Source organism: Ornithorhynchus anatinus, chromosome 1 (assembly GCF_004115215.2).
Source record: "Ornithorhynchus anatinus isolate Pmale09 chromosome 1, mOrnAna1.pri.v4, whole genome shotgun sequence".
Taxonomy (NCBI): domain Eukaryota; kingdom Metazoa; phylum Chordata; class Mammalia; order Monotremata; family Ornithorhynchidae; genus Ornithorhynchus; species Ornithorhynchus anatinus.
In genome coordinates, this window is record NC_041728.1 from 164,962,863 (window position 1) to 164,970,631 (window position 7,769).

General features: G+C 49.0%; 1 non-coding gene across 1 annotated transcript; it reads right to left on the reverse strand.

Annotated features, from left to right (window-relative positions):
* Positions 1–3,375: 3,375 nt before the first annotated feature.
* On the reverse strand, positions 3,376–3,513 carry LOC114817369. Its single transcript, XR_003765222.1, has one exon. It is a non-coding gene; the product is annotated as a small nucleolar RNA SNORA7 (small nucleolar RNA).
* Positions 3,514–7,769: the final 4,256 nt, after the last annotated feature.

Consider the following 7,769-nt stretch of genomic DNA (forward strand, 5'->3'; position numbering starts at 1 on the left):
AGCACTCAATAAATATGACTAAATGAATAAACAAGCTAGGAAACACTCATGGGCAGCAATGTGGGCTAGTGGATAAAGCATGGTCCTGGGAGCCAGAGGACCAGAGTTCTAATCCGGACTCTGCCATTTACTTCCTGGCAAGTTCCCTCTCTGGACTGTAAGGTCACTGTGGGCAGGGAATGTGTCAATTTATTGTTTTATTGTACTCTCCCAAGCAGTTAGAACACAGGCCTGGGAGTCAGAAAGAGTCAGAAGGACCTGAGTTACAAACCTGGCTCGCCAAGTATCTGCTGTATGACCCTGGGCAACTCACTCCACTTCTCTGTCCCTCAGTTACTTCATCTGTAAAATAGGGATTAAGACTGTGAGACCATGTGGGACAGGGATTGTGTCCAACCTAATTAGTTTGTATCTACTCCGGTGCTTAGAACAGTGATTGATACATAGTGCTTAACAAGTACCATTATTATTATTATTATTATTATTATTATTATTATTAACATAGTGCTCTGCACTCAATAAGTGTTCACCACTTATGACTGACTGACTGATTTAAATTCTCTGTGCCTAGGATTTCTCAACTGCAAAATGGGGACTCAAAACCTGTTCTCTCTCCCAGTTAAACTGTGAGCCCCATGTAGGACAGGAACTGTATCTGGCCTGATTAACTTGTATTTACCCCAGTGCTTAGAACAGTGCTTGACACACACTAAGGGCTTAAAAAATACCATTAAAAAACCCCCACCCCTCCCTCTCTCCCCTACTCTGAGCCACTGCAGAAAGGCGGCAGTGGGCCCCCCTGCCGCAGAGGCTGGGTCTCCATGGCCTTGTTTGTGGGTACTCCAAACTCCTCTGGAAATAAGTTCTGTTGCTTAACGCCTTTACTGTCATTCCCTCCCCCGTCTCTGTCTAGGAGGCTGGCTGGCTACCCTGCCCTCTGAAAACCCCATTGTCCATTGTTCCGGGCTATTCACCCCGGAGAACCAAAGTGCCAAGAGAATTAAAAGAAGGGGGTGGGGTGGGAGGAAAGCTTTTATGTGGTCTCTGGGAATGGTCTTTGGCCTGGTAAATCTGCCCTCCCTCTTTCCCTCCCAGATCCAGAGAGTGCTAGGGATGGCTGCTGTGAGTCTCAGTACTTCCCTTCATTGCAAAACAGCCCTGATTGGCAGGAGAAAGAAGGAATTCCCGGAGCATCAGCGGTCAGAATCACCTCCCAAGGAACAGGGCGGTGGTCCAGCCGGGCTGGCCGACATGGGAGACTTGTTTTTCTTCCCCTGGAAGCCTCCTGCCTTCTCTCTGCTTCCCCGAGCCAGCTGACCCCTGGAAATGGAAGTCACTGGGAGCAGGAGAGCTGGTACTGGGAGCAGGGGAGCCGGTGGGGAAGACAGACACTAAAATTATCTGTAGATGGGAGGAATAAGGAGAAGGGAATATGCACATGAGTTGCTGCTCCGGTAATAGGGCACAAAACACAAAACTCCATCCTAATCCTCCTCGACCCCTCGGCTGCCTTTTACAATGTCGACCATCCCCTTCTCCTCAACATGTTATGCTACCTTGGCTTCACTGACTCCTGTCCTCTCCTGGTTCTCCTCTTATCTCTCTGGCCGTTCATTCGTTCATTCCGAGTTTCCTTCGTGGGCTCCTTCTCCCCCTCCTATCCCCTAACTGTGGGGGTCCCTCAAGGTTCAGTTCTTGGTCCCCTTCTATTGTCCATCTACATTCACTCCCTTGAAGAGCTCATTCGCTCCCATCATCTCTATGCAGATGACACCCAAATCTATATCTCCTGCCCTGTTCTCTCCCCATCCCTTCAGGCTCGTATCTCCTTCTGCCTTCAGGATGCCTTCTGCCTCCTTCCACCTGGATGTCTGCCTGCCACCTCAAACTCAATATGTCCAAAACAGAGCTCCTTACCTTCCCTCCCAAAACCTATCCTCTCCCAAACTTTCCCGTTACTGTGAATGGCACAACCATCCTTCCCTTCTCACAAGCCCGCAACCTTGGTGTCATACTTGACTCCGCTCTCTCATTCACCCCACATATCCAATCTTGCACCAAATGCTGCCAGTCTCACCTTCACCATATCATCAAGATCCGCCCTTTCCTCTCCATCCAAACCGCTACCATGTTAGTACAGTCACTCATCTTTTCCTGACTGGATTACTGCATTAGCTTCCTTTCTGAGCTCACAACCTCCAGCCTCTCCCCAGTGCAGCCCATATTTCACTCTGCTGCCTGGATTATCTTTCTATGGAAACTTTCAGGGCATGTCACCCCCCTCCTCAAAAATCTCCAGTGATTGCCTATCAATCATTGCATCAAACAAAAACTCCTCACTCTTGGCTTTAAAGCTCTCCATCACCTTTCCCCCTCCTTCCTCACCTCTCCTCTCTCCTTCTCCTCCCAGCCCACACACTCTGCTCTTCTGGTGCTAACCTTCTCATTGTGCCTCTTTCTCACCTGTCTCACTGCTTACCCCTGGCCCATGTCCTACCTCTGGCCTGGGATGTCCTCCCTCCTCAAATCCACCAATTACTCTTTTCCCCTTCAAAGCCCTACTGAAGGCTCACCTCCTCCAAGAGGCCTTCCCAGACTAAGCCCCCTCTTCCTCAGCTCCCCCTCCCTTCCGCATCACCTTGACTCGCTCCCTTTGCTCTTTCCCCGTTTCCCCTTTCCACAGCACTTATGTATATATCTCTAATTGTATTTATTTATACTGATGCCTGTTTATCTGTATTGATGTCTTTCTCCCCAACCTAGACTGTAAAACCGGTGTGGGTAGGGATTGTCTCTCTTAATTGCTGAATTATACTTTCCAAGCGCTTAGTACAGTGCTCTGCACACAGTAAGCACTCAATAAATATAATTGAATGAATGAATGATCTTGTCTTATGCCGTCGAGTCGTCTCTGACCCATAGTGATGCCAGGATCACATCTCTCTCAGAATGCCCCTCCTCCATCTGCAATCATTCTGGTAATGGATCCATAGAGTTTTCCTGATAATAATAATGATGACGATGGTATTTGTTAAGTGCGTACTATGTGCCAAGCACTGTTCTAAGCGCTGGGATAGATACAAAGTTATCAGGTTGTCCCACTTGGAGCTCACAGTCTTGATCCCCATTTTACAGATGAAGTAACTCAGGCACAGAGAAGTTAAGTGACTTACGCAAAGTCTCACAGCTGACAAGTGGCGGAGTCGGGATTAGGATCCACAACCTCTGACTCTCAAGCCCATGCTCTTTCCACTAAGCAACGCTGCTGATAAAAATATGGAAGTGGTTTACCATTTCATCTTGCAGCCCAGTCAACTCGAGTCTCCTCCCTCGACACTCTCCCATGCCGCTGCCGCCTAGCATGGGTAAGTTTTGACTTGTAGCAGATTGCCTTCCACTCACTAGCCACTGCCCAAGCTAGGAATGGAATGCCTGTGCTTCTGCTTGACTCTCCCTCTCATAGTCGAGACTGGTAGAATACTGGAAACTCTCCAGGTGTGACCCTGAGGGAGGAATGAATAACAGGGTATGTAAAAAATGTACTTAAATGCTACGCAAGATGGGAATTTCACAAGTGATTGGGTGAGGCTGAAGTGCCGAAGTGACAACTGGGGGATTGTAACCTGAGTTTAGAAATGTATTGAGGAAGCCTTCCTGGAGGAAGTGTGATTCAGAGCTGTGTTTTGTCTGGAATCATTCACTTGGTTAATCAATCAATAGTAGGACAATGCAGTTCATTCGTTCAACTGTATTTATCTGTCCTTGTATTTCTCTGTCTGTGTTTGGGAGGTACCAAAGAAGAGTAACATATTTCCTGCCCAAACAGAGTTTGGCTACTGGACTAAGCACTATGGGTGAGGATGTTGTGGGGTTTAAAGGTATGGGTACTGCCCTTGAGAAGTTTACAGTCTGACAGAAGTAGCGTGGTCTAGTGGTTAGAGCATGGGCCCAGAAGTCAGAAGGCCCTGGGTTCTAATCCTGGATCTGCCGCTTGTCTGCTGTGTGACCCTGGGCAAGTCACTTCACTTCTCTGTGCCTCAGTTACCTCATCTGTAAAATGGCAATTAAGACTGTGAGCCTCATGTGGGGCAGGGACTGTGTCCAACCTTGTATCTACCCCAGAGCTTAGTACAGTGCCTGGTACTGTCCTCTCCCCCTCCCTTCAGGCTCGCATCTCCTCCTGCCTCCGGGACGTCTCCACCTGGATGTCGGCCCGCCACCTAAAACTCAACATGAGCAAGACTGAGCTCCTCATCTTCCGTCCCAAACCCGGTCCGCTCCCAGACTTCTCTATCACCGTGGATGGCACGACCATCCTTCCCGTCCCGCAGGCCCGCAATCTCGGTGTCATCCTTGACTCGTCCCTCTCGTTCACCCCACACATCCTATCCGTTACCGAGACCTGCCGGTTTCACCTCTACAATATCGCCAAGATCCGCCCTTTCCTCTCCACCCAAACGGCTACCTATTACGGGCTCTCGTTAATATCCCGGCTAGACTACTGTGTCGGCCTTCTCTCTGACCTCCCTTCCTCCTCTCTCGCCCCGCTCCGGTCTATTCTTCACTCCACTGCCCGGCTCATCTTCCCGCAGAAACGATCTGGGCATGTCACTCCCCTTCTTAAACAACTCCAGTGGTTGCCTATCGACCTCCGCTCCAAACAAAAACTCCTCACTCTAGGCTTCGAGGCTCTCCATCACCTTGCCCCTTCCTACCTCTCCTCCCTTCTCTCTTTCCACCGCCCACCCTGCACGCTCCGCTCCTCTGCCGCCCACCTCCTCACCGTCCCTCGGTCTCGCCTATCCCGCCGTCGACCCCTGGGTCACGTCCTCCCGCGGTCCTGGAACGCCCTCCCTCCTCACCTCCGCCAAACTGATTCTCTTTCCCTCTTCAAAACCTTACTTAAAAATCACCTCCTCCAAGAGGCCTTCCCAGACTGAGCTCCTCTTCCCCCTCTACTCCCTCTGCCATCCCCCCTTTACCTCTCCGCAGCTAAAGCCTCATTTTCCCCTTTTCCCTCTGCTCCTCCACCTCTCCCTTCCCATCCCCACAGCACTGTACTCGTCCGCTCAACTGTATATATTTTCGTCACCCTATTTATTTTGTTAATGAATTGTACATCGCCTCGATTCTATTTAGTTGCCATCGGTTTTTACGAGATGTTCTTCCCCTTGATGCTGTTTAGTGCCATCGTTCTTGTCTGTCCGTCTCCCCCGATTAGACCGTAAGCCCGTCAAACGGCAGGGACTGTCTCTATCTGTTGCCGACTTGTTCATCCCAAGTGCTTAGTACAGTGCTCTGCACATAGTAAGCGCTCAATAAATACTATTGAATGAATGAATGAATGAATGAATGGTACATAGTAAGCAGTTAACGTATACCAAAGTTATTATCAGTAGTAGTAGTACAGTGTCTGGCACATAGTAAGCGCTTAACAACTACCATAAAAAAACAGGTTTTTCTGGGATGACAGTTGGGGAAAGAGGCTATTCCAGAATTCCCTCCTGGCCCCGAGGGCACCGAATGGGCTTTCTTTTCTGCCGAGCACTTAGTACAGTGCTCTGCACATAGTAAGTGCTCAGTAAATTCTATTGGTTGATTGATTCTTTCAAGGCCAAGTTCCTGTTGATTGCCCCGATGCAGACACCTCAGGCAAATTCATTTCCAGATGACTTGCTTTTCCCCTTCTTCCCTCAGCCATCTGGGTTTCCCAATTGTTCTACTGCTTCTTGCCTAGCTCACCTAACTGGTCTCGGTTCCCCTCTGAATCTTCGTCTTGGATGGCCATACCTCTCCTTCTTTAGGCCCCTCTGCAACCAAATGCCATCCTGCCGCACCGCAACACTTGGGCTGCATGGTTTCTTCACGGAGGTCAACCGATCCATCCCCCTGCTCCTCGGAAGAACCACTCTCCCCAACTTCAAAGCCTTATTGAAGGCACATCTCTTCCAAGAGGCCTTCCCAGACTAAGCCCCACTTTTTTTCAACTCCTACTCCTTTCTCTGTCGCCCTGACTTGATCCCTTTGCTCTTCTTCTGCTCCCAACCCCAAAGCACCTACATTTTTGCAATTTTATTTATCCCTTTGCTCTTCCCCACTCCTAGCCCCCACACACTTATGTACATATCTGTCCTTACATTGTTTTTTATTGGTGTCTGTCTCCCTGACTCCAGACTGTGTGCTCTTTGAGGGAAGGGAATGTCACCGTTTATTGTTGTATATAATATACATATAAAGGACCGCTAGACCATATAGAAGTTGCTGGGTTCTACTCCTGGCTCCACCGCTTGTCTGCTGTGTGACCTTGGATGAGTCATTTAATTTTTCTGTGCCTCAGTTACCTCATCTGTGAAATGGGGATTAAGACTGTGAGCCCCATGTGGCACAGGAACTGCGTCCAACTTGATTAGCTTGTATCTACCTGAGTGCTTAGAACAGTATTTGAAACACAGTAAGTGTTTAACAAATACCATTCCTCTTCTTATTGCAATCAATCAATGGTGTTTATTGAGCATTTACTGGGTATAGCATACTTGACTAAGAACTTGGGAGAGCACAATGCCATGGATTGGCAGGAATGCCCTGCCCACAATGAGTTTATGTTCTTATAGTCAGTGCTTGATAAATATCATAATTATTATTATTATAGTGTAATAAAACTCATACAGTCTGATTTCACAAGCCATGAATTCACTAAAACATAGTTACATGTTTTTCTGCTAACCCCCAGGAGACTGACAAGCCAGCTTCAAATAGTCCAGCTGGCTTGGGTCAAAGCCCCCTGTGATAAGAATACAATGAAACAAGCACAGGAGGAGAAAAAAGTGGGGGGGAAATCACCTGCATTTAAGAGGATCTGGTAAAGGCAAAGGGCAGCTTGAATGCTCAGTGCCTAAGCCATGCTGTGCTGCTGACCTGTGGGGAAATATCAGAAGTTGAAGACAGAGATTGGGGGGAATAAAAAGATAATGTGATTCTCCCAAGATGGAGATCTAGGTATCAGAACCCAGATTGGACACGGTGGGGTGGAAGGAGTGAGGGGAGGGATGAGGAAAGGCGTGAAGGGAGCGGGGAGGGTGTCACCCGTCGCCAGGCACAGGTTCTTTCGGAATTGGTGCGGCGAGAGAGAGAGAGAGAGAGAGAGAGAGAGAGAGAGAGGCCGGGGATGGAAAAACCTGAGTTTTGTATAGAATTTATTCCGCGGGGCGGATTGAATTTAATTATTTAGACGTGACAATCGGCCTTCCCTTTTGGGGGAAAACATGGTGTTAAAGCTTCCCCTTTGGGAGGAATATGGGGTTAGAGCTTCCCTAACGGGAGGAATACACTGGTATGTTACTCGCGTGTGGGTGGACACCCGAGCCCACTTATGATTTACTAACAACGTGGTGAGGCGGCTGGCTCCCACCATGTGCTCACCCCACCCAGGAGGAATCCACCTTTGCGTTAAATACACTTATGCGTTAAACACTAATGAGTTACATACACTTATGCGTTAAACCCAGTTATGCATTACCCACTTTTGGTTACTGGCACTTGGTGAGGCGGCTAGCTCCCACCCTGTTCACGTCCCCCTGGGGAGGCACCCACTTAGACATCAAATCCATTCTAAACGTTACATACCCATGGTGAAGCATCTGGCTTCCAACCCCACGAGTTCTCAGCAGGAGAGGACACTCACCCATCCCACGGCTCCTCACTCGGTGCAGGCAGAGCGGCCTTCTCACGCTCTGGACAGAGGCGACCCACAGCCAGCTGCTGCGAGTCCC